Below are 13190 nucleotides of genomic sequence, written 5' to 3'. Positions count from 1 at the left end.
GACAAGTTAAATTAGAGAGTATGCTACAGAAAATTTAAATTTTGAATCAGATAAATATTTCTTCCTTGGCCTCACACAGAAGTTGAAGTTTTAAAACTGACAATACCATCTTTTACCCTGCATTCCAATTTACCTTGTCCTAACCAGGTCCATTTCATTCAAATCTCTAATTGAAGTCTGATCTCTTTTTTAGCTTCTTTAACAGTTGCTGTATGGAGTATTGCTGACTTTTAGAGCTGCAGAACTCTAACTCCAAGTCTCTGAAGTCACAAAGATGCCCAAGATTCCAGGAAAGTACTAGAGAACATGGTAGTCTTTAAATTCAGACTCTGCTACTTAATAGTAATGTAAATTCAATGTCAGTAAAATAGAGATAATAATGACATCCATCAGGATCAGATAATGAGATAATGAGAATAGAGTATTTGACATAGTACAACAAATGGTAGCTGTTAATAGCTGTAGATGGCCTTGAAACAATTGTTAACAGGGATACCCCTTACATGTCATTATTGCTGTTTGTCTTTGTTTGTGAATGTGGAGCCTCAGGGAACCCATGAGATATATAAAACAGAGGATCAGCAAAGCAAGCTGGAGCGATCACTGTAAGGACCTTTGCATTTCAATAGGTCTCATCTTGGGTATTTTGACAATAAAATCTAAAGCATTAAAGATGAGTCTTTTGGGGTAGCAATTCCTCTTCTAATAAATTTTCCAAATGAGTTGATACAGTTACTTACTAGGAGCAGGCACCTTTGTATATACTTGGGATGTATCAATAAATAAACTAAGCAGGTTAAGTTGCAAAAATTCATGTATTAGAATGGTCATTGTAGAAAAATTTATGTAATGGGTCTAGCCTGAAATCCACATAAAAACAGAGCTTTAATCTTCAATACAGTTTAATTTGATCATAATGTCTATGCCCATTAGCCCAATTAGTGAGACGTATGATAAATCTTTCCCTCTTCCTCTGAATTGTGGAAGAAACCCATGGGTTTAGTTAGTCAAAAGGGCCTTGACGGCTCCCAAAATCCTTGTGGAACAAAGAGCTAGAAAATATGACTTGTTTACAGTGATTTTCAGCTGCTATGGTTGCTGTTGCTCTCTTCTTCTGATGCTTCTGAAATCAGCCCGAACAGTGCAGCTGTCAGTCAGCCCCATGCCATTATGGTGCCTGTGCTGGTTCAAATCCTTGCACATGCACAGTGGTTTTTTGAGAAAGGGTGATCCAGCTCACTCAGCATTATTCTCAGTGACGATCCAGCCATGTCACAGCATTGATAATCCTTGTGTCTAGGCATTGGGATTATAGGTAGTTTATAACTTTTTAATGTGCTTATCTGTAATTTCTAGTTTTTCTCTGAGAAAATAGAATACTTATATTAATTTTGTAAACAAAGAAAAGACTCTTTTAAGGTTAGTTTTGTCAGTCATATTCAGTGTGAAATCTCTCTTCTCAGACCAGTGAAGAAAAGATTAGGCATGGATATTCATTTAAAAAATGGTGAGATAAAACTTTTCCTTTATGCACTAGTAGTTTTTCAATAAATATTTTTGAACACATGTTTTGTGACAAGGAAAACTGCTGGAGGGGAGACATGGATGGAAAATAGAGATGGTCCTGCACCTATGGAGTTTGTAGATTAGTCACTAGAAATTAATGAAACTCATGAGGTCATTTTCATTTGCTATAGCAAAGTAGAAAAGATGACTTTCTACTCTGGATGTGATAACCTGCTATTAGACAGATGGTTCCAAATGATGTCCAAGTCAGGCATAAAGGCATCCTTGAGCATTCAGATGGGGGTCTATAGAGAAGCAAACAGGCAATGGTGAACAGAGGATGGAGATGAGTGAGCACCACCTTGGCTTGGATCCTGGTTCCATTGGTTGATAGTCATATGACCAACTGGAAATAAGTAATTGGATTAGTTACTTATTTCTCTATAGTGCAGATTTCTCTTCTCTAAGTAGGGAAGAATAACAATAGCTTGCATAAAGGGATATTTAATCTATGTGCAGACAGTAATTGTCCCATAAAGAATGTTGGAATCCCCCAACCCACCACCTGGCTATCCCTGTTAATGTAAGGGCTGGATCTAGCCTACACCTTCTTCCTGAACCTTTCTCTGGTAGGGGTCAGGAAATGGGTTTTGTGCTATGTTCACTCCTGAGTCAGTCCATACTACAACTCTGCCTTTGTAAGTGCTCTTATAAAGAAACTAATAAAGATTTTAGGACCAGGAAGAAAAGTGCTGAAAATGTGGAAATGGCTTAGGAATTGCATAATGAGTAGAAACTGGAAGAAATATAAGGCACTACATAGAAATAGCCTAGATTGCCTTAGACAGATGATTGGTACATATTTGAATGTTGAAGGTATTTCTGGTGAAGCTTTAGGAGGAAATGGTGAACATGTTATTGGACCCTGGAGGAAAAGGTACAATCTGTATGATAACTTGCATATTTATCTGAGAGATTTCCAAGCAAAGCGTGGAAGGTGCAGCCTAGTTTCTTCTTGCTGCTTATAGAAAAATGAGTGAGGAAATAGATATACTAAGGAATGAACTGTTAAGCCAAAGGAATCAGCATTTGATGGTTTGTAGAATTCTCAGCCTCAGCAGATAGCTTGCTTGGAAACAGGACCAGGGTAGTGGCTGGACAACTATTAGCTACAGAAATTAGGTAGGTGACTTATGGAGCAAATCAACCACCTCAGCAGAAACGCTGTCACCTTGAATTGAAAGAGTAGAGCTGGGACTAAATGAAGGAAGGATATCAGACTTCTAGGATTCTATGAGCAGAAAATGGCTAATATTGTTACTTGGCTATGAACATGTGTTCCTTCAAGAAAAGGGAAGAATGCTTCCGAGGCAGGCTCAGAGACAGCAGGGCTTTGCCGCTACCACCGCAGGTGCAGGGAGGGTGAGGCTGGAGGCTGGAGGCACTGCGTCCTCAGTTCCAAGGCCCGAGGCCAACATCAGAAGCTAGGAAGATGTAAGAAAGGAGTCTTCCCTAGATCTGTCAGAAAGCATGGCCCTACTGACACTTGATTTTGAACTTCTAGCCAAAATTGTGACAAAATAAGATTTTGTTGTTTTAAGCCACCCAGTTTGGACATTTAGTTACTGCAGTTCTAAGAAATGAGTAAGGGGTTTGGTCTTCTGTCTGTCTCCTAACAATTGCTCTCTCTGATGTCATTGCCATACAGTTTCACATTATTGGACACGCCTTCCCTCACTCCTCAGATATCTTTAACAGGAGACCGCTGTGTTCAACAGATACTTCCTGATGGCTTAGGTCGCATAAGAGGGGATAAAGCAGCACAGAAGAATTTGAAAACATGACATCATTCTTCTTAGAAATTCCCAGGCTTCACTTGCACCAGCAGTTTCTCACTCACCTTCCTCACAGGCTCATTTGCTGTTGATGAGCTGGGCTTGTTTTCTGCCAGGGCCCTTTCCTGTCTCCTCGTGTGCCTAGGAATGCATTTACATTTTTTGTTAAACTAGATTAAGCTCTCTATCTACCTTTGCATATCTAAAAAATAAACGAATGACTTTTACGCAACAAAATTAGCCAATCCTTAAAATGATTTCTTTGTCTCTCCTGGAAATTGAGCTGAGGCAGAAATCCTTTTCTTTTTTCATAGAATTTCCCCCCTTTCTGTGACACTAACTATTGCTATTGTTGGTTGTGCCACACTGAAGCTAGATTCTGACAGCAGGCAATAACTGCAGCTCAAAAACAAGTCGGTAGAACTGGGTGTATTCCTTCTGAGTCATTTCTCTAGCTATACTTACACTTCGAGGTGAAACTATAAACTCCTTAATTAATTGCACTTAAACATTTTTTTCTCCATTATGGATTTCTCTATTGATTTTTACCCAATGCCTTGCAGTGTTTCACAAAGGAACTTCATAAATTTGATTTGATTGATAACTTCCGCAGGCCTCATAGGCACCAGGGTGAAAAGATAAAGAAATCTAAAAGCAGAGTGGAGGCTGTGTTTCAAAGGACAATGATAGTGGGGTGAAGAAGTGAGGGATTTCTTTCAATGGTACTGCCAAGATCGTTTCAACAGCTTGAAAACAGCTGATAAACAGAGTAGAAAAAAAAAATAGTGAGGTTTTCTATTCAGGGAGACCTGCCTGTCCAGATAGGGTTGGGTTGTTGCCAGAGGGTGAATCAAATGTCAGTTGGGTTTATACCATATATACAATCTATTTTAGCAGCGCTCAGACTGAAAAAAGGGAATGCATTGGTAAAGAGCTGCTCTCCTACAGCATGTCCATCTTACAAGGAGCCAAGGAAAACCCACTGAATGCCAACTTATTACAAGGTCAGGACGGTGCCATTTATCTATTAGGAAGGTACAAGAGTAATCATTTTCTCAACATGAAGGATAAAATATTCTGAAAAATGTTATCAGGATGAAAAAATATAGGAAACAGAAATGTGCATTAAAAATTGTTGGCAGAACTTGAGTAAAATTTATATCCTCTGGGTTTCTGGTATTAATGTAGAGGAATATTGGAAAATTGCCAATAGATTCCTTAGCCTAGTTATTTCAGACTATTTTTTTAACCTTAAGGATTTGCATTTCTTTGTGAATCAGACTTTCCAGTTGTAATAACTTTTAAAAAGTGAAAATAACTTTATATTGTATGAATATAATAAAACATGCTATTAAAAAATTTAGTCAATAAAAAAACCTTAAAATAATAGTAAAAATCTCCCATAACCTATCATGCAATTAAATTACTCCTGGCTTTATGCTATATATCTTTCCAGATAGTTTTAAATACATGCACATATCTACATACAAGGACACATATATTAATATATACATACATGTGTACATATACTGGTATACATATGTATACATATATGCATATACACATACACCTATATACTTAAATGTATATATATATATATATGAAAGGGTGTTTGCTTTTTAATTTTTCTATGTTCACAAAATGAGATCATACCATATATGTCACTTTGAAATGTACTTTTTTTCATCTCAGTATATTATGGCATCTTTCCATGTTAATTATTAGTCATATAAAATATTTTATGTAATGGCTGATATCATTGTATTGTAGGAATATACTGCAATGCATTTAGTCAATTTTCTACTGATGGGCATTTGGGTTGTTTCTACTTTTTGCTTATTGTAAATTAGTTGGAGAAATTCTTTGTGGTTTGTGTCTGTAGCCCTGTCTGGTGATTACCTAACAATAAATCCCATAAGGCAAATTCAGAAAGGGTCTGCATATTTTTAAAGCTTTTGATTTATATTGCCAAACTTTTATCCAGAAATATTCTACCAATTAAGTAATAAAATGATCATGCTCAGATCTTCTACAAAACCCAGTGGCAGGGTGGGCCACAGTGGCTCAGCAGGCAAGAATGCTTGCCTGCCGTGCCAGAGGACCTGGGTTTGAGTCCTGGTGTCTGCCCATGTATTAAAAAAAAAAAAAAAAACCCAGTGGCAACATTTATCATGTATCTTCTGAGCAATAGCAAATCATGGACATGGAAAATGTTACTGTGAGCTCTTTGATGACACCTATATGGTGCCATATTTCTTCTGTATTTCACAATACAGGACAGGCACTGTATTGTGCCTCAGCAGGGCAGGCACTACAAATGTATTTACTGAATTGAAAGCTACATTTTCTTACATGCAATTAATCTATAGAGGGATTGCATAAGGTTAAATAACTGATTTGATTCTTTTATGGCCCCATTCTCTCTTCCTTTCCTAACCCCTGCCACCTCCACTTCCCAGGTATTTCATATGGTCTCTCATTTCCTTGCAGACTCTTTGATGACTTTAAAGTTTACTTATTAAATCCCTAGCTCATTTCGCTTTTGTTCTGTTGCACAATCAATTAAAGGCACTTATTTACAAGGAAGAAAAAACAGGAAAGCAGGAGATCACATTTTTCTTAATTGAGAAAACTCACATTTCTTGACCAATAACCCAAGAATTCATTGACTGTGATACTGCACCATATCATCACTATTAACATTTCCCTTTCTCTATCCTCTTAACTTTAAAGTGTCAAATCTACTAGTAAAACTCTTCCCCTGATAATCTGCCCTTAGGTGAGCAGATGGAGGCAGCTGGGCAGCCTCCTGTTCATGTCTTGCCCTTTCAATATTAAATTTAGTCTCTTTGCTTTGTTGATGGTTGATAACACAGTTGATAGAAAGAAGAGGAAACATTCTGGGTTTAGACTTATTTGACAAAATATCTTGGCTTCCGTGGAAATTGCTTGGAGATTTCCCTTTCACTGAGCCCCACCACCCACCATGACTTTTTGTGATTTTCTAATCAAAACAGTAATTCAGTTTCTTTCTTTTTCAGGAATATACAATAAATAAATAAAAATACACAAGCTGTACTGGGATGGACAGGGAGCCATAAAATTCTTTTATGTTTTTAGCAAACATAAAAAAATGGAACAGCAAGCAAACATAAAAAATAGGAGCATTTAGAGAATAATTGCCTCTACCTTCTCATGGGTAAGAAAATAAAATATTTCAGAAAAAAATACCATGCCATGCCTATTTATTTGCTCAGTGAAATATAATTTGTCTCTTATTAATACAAAATTTATTAAACCTTCAATTGACATATACTGATGTTGCTAACACACAGGTAAGTAAGATACATTTCCTTGTCAGCAAGGAACTCCTGATTTAGTAATGGAAACAGAGATAGGTTTAATACAATTTTAGGAAGTGCAAAGATAGGTGTTAGGTCATTGAGGAGGTTACTGCAGAGATGAGTCTTAAGATATGAAGAGGTAGGATGGGGTCAGGTAGAGAGCCAGTGGGAACAAAAGCATGGGACACAACTGCATTGTGTGTCGAGCAGCAATCACAAACCATGGTTTGATGTTCTTCCTTGGTTACATGAAGGCCGATATGATGGTTTGAAAAGCATGTTTTTAGAACTAATCCGTTCCTGTGGGTATAATCTTAAGATGCAACCGTTCTCATTTAGAGTGGGTCTTAATCCTCTTACTGGAGTCCTTTATAAGAGGATAAAAGACAGAGATTTGGACATTTTCATGGCATCAGAACTGTGAACTTTTATGTTAACAAATCCCCATTGTAAAAGCCAACCCATTTCTAGTATATTGCGTTGTGTCAGCTTTAGTAAACTATAACAGCAGGCAAGGAACGAAATAGCAGAGGCTTGATCACCAGAGTGGCTGTAGGGGCATCTGTTACCACACAATGGAGTTTAGCCTTTAGAATGTAGGGAGACACTATCACCAAAGCCCAACTACGCAGTGAAGTGTCCCAGTCAAGCTTGGGTTTCACACACATCGCCTAATGGACATTTTTTCCCCTTCTATTGCTTGAAATTATTATTTTCTTAAAACTTTTTTTATTGTATAGTATAACATACATGCGAAGCAAAGAAATTAAAAAAGCAATTATTTTCAAAGTACTCTTCAACAAGTGGTTACAGGACAGAACCCAGAGTTTGTCATGGGCTACCATATGATCCTCTCAGATTTCTCCTTCTAGCTGCTCCAGAACATAGGAGGCTAGAGGGCTGAAATACTTTTTTTATCATCACAATTGAGTTTTTTCCTTCTTTTTTTTGTGAAAAAATAGCATATATACAAAAAGCTATCAATTTCAAAGCACAGCACCCCAATTAGCTGTAGAACATATTTCAGACTTTGACATGGGTTACAATTGTACAATTTTAGGTTTTTACTTCTAGCTGCTCTAAAATACTGGAGCCTAAAAGAGATATCAATTTAATGATTCAGCATTCATATTCGTTTGTTAAATCCTATCTTCTATGTATAATTCCATTGTTACTTTTGATCTTTCCATACCTCTCTTAGGGTTGTCTGGGCTATGGCAATACTAAATTTTTGATATTAGAAGGGGCTGTCACTAATATGGGGCTGGAAGATGGAACTATCTGATGTTCTGGAGAGACTGGGCTAGGTTTCAGGACTGATCTGGACCAGGGACCTGTCTGGAGGTTGTAGGTTTCTGGAAAGTTACTCTAGTGCCTTATGGAATCTTATATATCACCCTAGGTATTCTTTAGGATTGGCTAGTTTGTTGGGGTATAGTTGTTCATAGTATCCTCTTATGATTTCTTTTATTTCTCCAGGTCTGTGGTAATATACCCTGCATTCTCATTTCTCATTTTGTTTATTTGCATCCTCTCTCTTTTTTTCTATGTCGGTCTTTACTAGTGGCCCATCAATTTTATTGATTTTCTCAAAGAACCAACCTTTGATTTTATTGATTCTTTCTATTGTTCTTTTGTTCTCCCATTCATTTATCTCTGCTTTAATCTTTGTTATTTCTCTTCTCCTATTTACTTTAGAGTTAGTTTGTTGTTCTTTCTCAAGTTCCTCCAGGTGTGCTGTTAAGTCCTCAATTTTTGCTGTTTCTTGTTTTTTAATATAGGCGTTTAGGGCAATAAATTTCTCTCTCAGGACAGTCTTTACCACATCCCATAAGTCCTGAGAAGTTGTATTCTCATTTTCATTCATCTCCAGATAGCTACTGATTTTTCTAGCAATTTCTTCTTTGACCCACTGGTTGCTTAAGAGTGTGTTATTTAATCTTCATTTATTTGTGAATGTTCTCATTCTTTGGTGGTTATTGTGATCTGGCTTCATCCCATTGTGATCAGAGAAAGTGCTTTGAATAATCTCAATATTTTTAACTTCATAAAGACCTGTTTTATGCCCCAGCATATAATCTATCCTGGAGAATGTTCCATGAGCACTAGAGAAGAATGTATAACCTTGTGCTTTGGAGTGCAATGACTTATATATGTCTGTTAGGTCTAATTTATTTATCAAGTTATTTATCTTCTTTATTTCCTTGTTGATCTTCTGTCTGGTTGTTCTATCTATAGGGGAGAATGGTGTATTGAAGTCTCCTGCTATTACTGTTGAAACATTTTTCACTCCCTTCAGTTTTGCCAATGTCTGTCTCATGTACTTTGGACCTCCTTGATTGGGGACATAAACATTTATGATTGCTATATCTTCTTGGTGAGTTGACCCTTTAATTAGTTTGTAGTGTCCTTCTTTGTCTCTTATGATGTCTTTACATTTAAAGTCTATTTTGTCCAATATTAGTATAGCTACTCCTGCTTTCTTTTGGTCTCTTATAAGCAACGTATAGCTGGATTATACTTCTTAATCCATCCTGTCAATCTGTATCTTTTAATTAGTAAGTTCAGTTCATTAACATTCAAAGTTATTATTGAAAAGAAAAGGCATTTCTTGATTCTACCATCTTTATTTTATTTGTCAGATCTATATATTCTTTTCCCTCTTTCTCTTTGTATTCTTTAAATTACCCTTAGCGGTACTTTTAAATTCTCTGCCCTCCTCCAAACCTCCCTCTCCTGTCTTTTGTTTTTTCAACCAGCAGAACTCCTTTTAGTATTTCTTGTAGAGCCAGTCTCTTGTTGACAAATTCTTTCAGGACTTCTTTGTCTGTGAAAACTTTAATCTCTTCCTCAATTTTTTTTTTTTTTAGGCAGTATAAATGTTTAATTTGTGGCAATGTCTAGTACCGAAACTTCAGTTCAGTTATTGATCTATAATAATTTTTTATCCTCATGCAATCCTTTAAAAAACTGATTGTTACAGAATGAAAATAGATCATCCTCAATTTTGAAGGACAGTTTGACTGGGTGCAGAATTCTTGGCTGGAAGGCTTTCTCTTTCAGGATCTTGAATATATTATACCACTGCCTTCTCACTTCCAGGGTGCTAGTTTAGTAGTCTGAACTCAGTCTTATTTTATTTCCCTTGTATGTAGTAGATCGCTTTTCTCTTGCCGCTTTCAGAATTTTCTGCTTCTTTTCAACATTTGACATACTGATTAGTATGTGTCTTGCTTGAGGAAGGCCTATTTGGATTTATTCTGTTTGGAATTCTTTGGGCTTCTTTGATTTGTATATTTATGTCCTTTATAAGGGTTGGGAAGTTTTCACCCATTATATCAACTATTCTTCCTTTACTCCTCTCTTCTCCTTCTGGGACATCAATAATTCTTATATTTGTGTCCTTTGTTTTGTCTACATTTCCCTGATTCTCATTCAATTTTCCCCCTCTTTTTTGCCATTTGCTGTTTTGAGTCATCAAAGTCAATTATCCTGTCCTCTATATCACTTATTCTTCCTTCTGTCTTTTCAAATCTGGTGTTGTGCGCCTCTAGTATGTTTTTTATTTGGTCTACCAAGTTTTAATCTCAGTGATTTCCACTATTTTTCTATTTATTCTTTCAAATTCCTTTTGTGCTCTTGCAGTGTCTTCTTGATTTCCTTTGTGTCATTTGCTATCCCACTTATTTTATAAAGTAGAGTTGTATGAACATTTTTGATTAGTTGTTCCAACATCTGTGTCTCCTCTGCTGTTTTAATTTGGTCATTAGGAAGGGTTGTATCTGTCTATGCTTAGTGATATATGTGATATGCTTAGTGATTTGTTGTCTTCATGGCATGTAAATTTCTTGATTGATTTACTTAGGGAGTTGATTTCTTTCAGTAGTCTAAGGCCTTGTGTTTGTAGGATGGTTGTACAGCAGGGTGCAGGGCAGGGGCAGAGCACTCAGCATGATGATTTGTTTCAGGGCAGGGGTAGGCGCAGGTTGGGGGTGTTATACTGATGCTTGTGAACATGGGCACCCAGCAGCCAGGGAGGATGTAGCTGTGCAGAGGCACAGGTCTGGGGTATGTAACCCTGGTGTGCACTGTTCTAAGGCATGGGGCCCTTTGTGCTTTTTAAAAAATATTGTTTTCTCACTGTCATCAAGATAAAATCAAAACATCTTATTGAGGTTTGCCATTTCAGTTGTTTTCTAGCCCACTGTGTCTCAAATTTGAAGGTGCATTGAAATCACTTGGGGATCTTGTTATCATGCACACTCTAATTCAGTAGGTCTGGGGTGAGGACCTGAGATTTTTGCATTTCTAACAAGCTCCCAGGTGATGCTGGCATAAGCTATCACCATGGTAAACTCAACTGAAATAGTGACAGCCCATTACATGGATTGTTATGACTCTTGTTCATAGGTGATGTCATTTAAATTTGTCCTGAGTTAGAATTTCCCTGTGACGTGTCTCTCTGAGAAATGAAGAATTAAAAAAAAGGAAAAATATTTTGGGCAGTGATTGGTGGGAGAATAGAAGAGGCCAAAGAGTCTAAGTGTGTCTGACACAGCAGACCTAACAAGCAAAACATCAAATTCAAAACTGGCATTTAAATTTCTTAAGGAATGCCTGGGAGAAGAGGAGACAAAGAAAACAAACCTGTATGAAAAATACATCTGTGAAGGACAACAGATATACACGTGAGTGAGTAAGTACAACTGAGAAAACTACTGTTTATCAACATTGACAGAGAGTCATTACAGGAGGGCAGTATAAAGGTTTTAAGAGAGAAAAGATGAGTTATTCCAGGTATTTATGGTCTGATTCTCTGGAGTTTTTTATAGTACTGATTTATTTTACTTGATAGCCAAATTTTATGAAATATTATTAAAATGAAGTTGTTTGAGCAATGTGTTTGTGGAGTGCCCATTGTTAGCACAATTATTTGTGTTAATAATTATTTGTAATGAGATATATTTAGCTATTTTGTTGGAAACATAATATCATCATTGGGTGATTGGTTCATATATTGGTATATCCGTAATGAGTTGAAGTTGTTGGCAGCATTTAATGAGATTTCCTGTTTTTTTTTCCATTCATTCAGCTTTTAATAATACCAGTAGGGCTTGTTGCTTATTTCAACAAAATATAGCTGTAAGAAAAGAAGAATTCTGCAAAGCTATTTCAGCCCCAAAGTACTGCTGTAAATTGTCTCAAGCATTTTAGGGTTTTTTTAAATTCAGTCCAAATTTCTTTCTCTTTTTCATGTTGTGTGCTCTGTCATAAACGATAACACTGAATTTCTTTGTTTGCTTCAACATGACAGCTAAGCACTGTGCAGTGTTCTAGGGAAAACATATACTTTCTTTGAAGTATTTGCTTTACAAGTTTTCACAGCTTAGTAGTGTTGCTAGCTGCCTCTTCTGTGCTCAGATTTATATGTGTACATATAGATATACAGGTATATATTATATATGCATTTTGATCTGAGATTAGAGAATTAAAAAATAAAACTGATTACCAATTTGGCACCAATTGAGTTCCATATATCCATCTATCCTGGTAAAATAATAAACTACGTTGATTAAACATTCTCATTACATCAATATTAAAAAAATTCCCCATTGGGTGAATAATATATGCTGAGAACTGGTAGTGAGAAAGCAGTTTCTATGCTGTGAGTTCTACTGATGAATATAGTAAACATACACACACGATGAAGAGTTTGACAGTATAATTTTTAAAACAAACCATTAAAAACCCCAGCAAGCCAGATGTTATATTTGCATGAATGTGTTCAATAGAATGTGAGGGAATCTTATCCCTTGAAGATTTCTGAGCTATTTGTATGCAGAAATGTGTAAGTTCTTGGTTATTGGCTACAATTAAATAGAAGGTTACAAAAATGGCACATTTACTTTTGATGTTCAGGATTTTAACATTTCAGGGAAATTATATGCTGCGGCTGATGAATGTAAAGTCACCTTTTGAGTAAAATGTGTAATTATTACAAATAAACTCTGAGAACCCTGCTATCATTTGCTGTGGTTAGCACTGTAAAGCAAATCACCCTATCTTTTGTTTAAACAGTTCGTATCACAGATTGCAAGCTAACTACATACTATATTCTTTTCCTAGAACGATTAATATAACCATTAACAATAATAGTTTACATGGCTGTAATTGTCTTCTTTTATACTGTTCTTCTCCATTAAGTGTTTTGAACATGAGTCCACTGATTTTATCCTTTTGTTGAGGTTAAAGAGGAAAATTGACAATTATCTCTTTCGGCAGTCCTCAGAGCCTTAGAGATTTGATTTTACTACTGTGTGGGAGATAGTCCCTTGGTTTAAATTCTATGATTTTCATCTAAAAGTCTTCCCATCTATGCTCCTTCTGAAATTTGCAGTAGAAGATTGAGGTAAATGTTACCAATAGGTATGAATAATAGTTTTTAATTTCTCCCACACTATAAATATTTCTTGAACCCAATTAGTCCTCTCTGTCTAATTCTACC

General features: G+C 36.3%; 1 long non-coding RNA gene across 1 annotated transcript in view; it reads left to right on the top strand.

Annotated features, from left to right (window-relative positions):
* The first annotated feature begins 4256 nt into the window (after window positions 1–4256).
* The window catches only part of LOC143651884 (uncharacterized), a 115443-nt gene continuing 106509 nt past the window's right edge, over window positions 4257–13190 (top strand). The window contains exon 1 of the long non-coding RNA XR_013160308.1: window positions 4257–4345. This is a non-coding gene — a long non-coding RNA (uncharacterized LOC143651884). The remainder of the gene's footprint in view (window positions 4346–13190) is intronic.

Source organism: Tamandua tetradactyla, chromosome 1 (assembly GCF_023851605.1).
Source record: "Tamandua tetradactyla isolate mTamTet1 chromosome 1, mTamTet1.pri, whole genome shotgun sequence".
NCBI lineage: Eukaryota > Metazoa > Chordata > Mammalia > Pilosa > Myrmecophagidae > Tamandua > Tamandua tetradactyla.
Note: the sequence above shows the minus strand (reverse complement) of the source record. Positions and strands in the feature narration are given on the sequence as shown.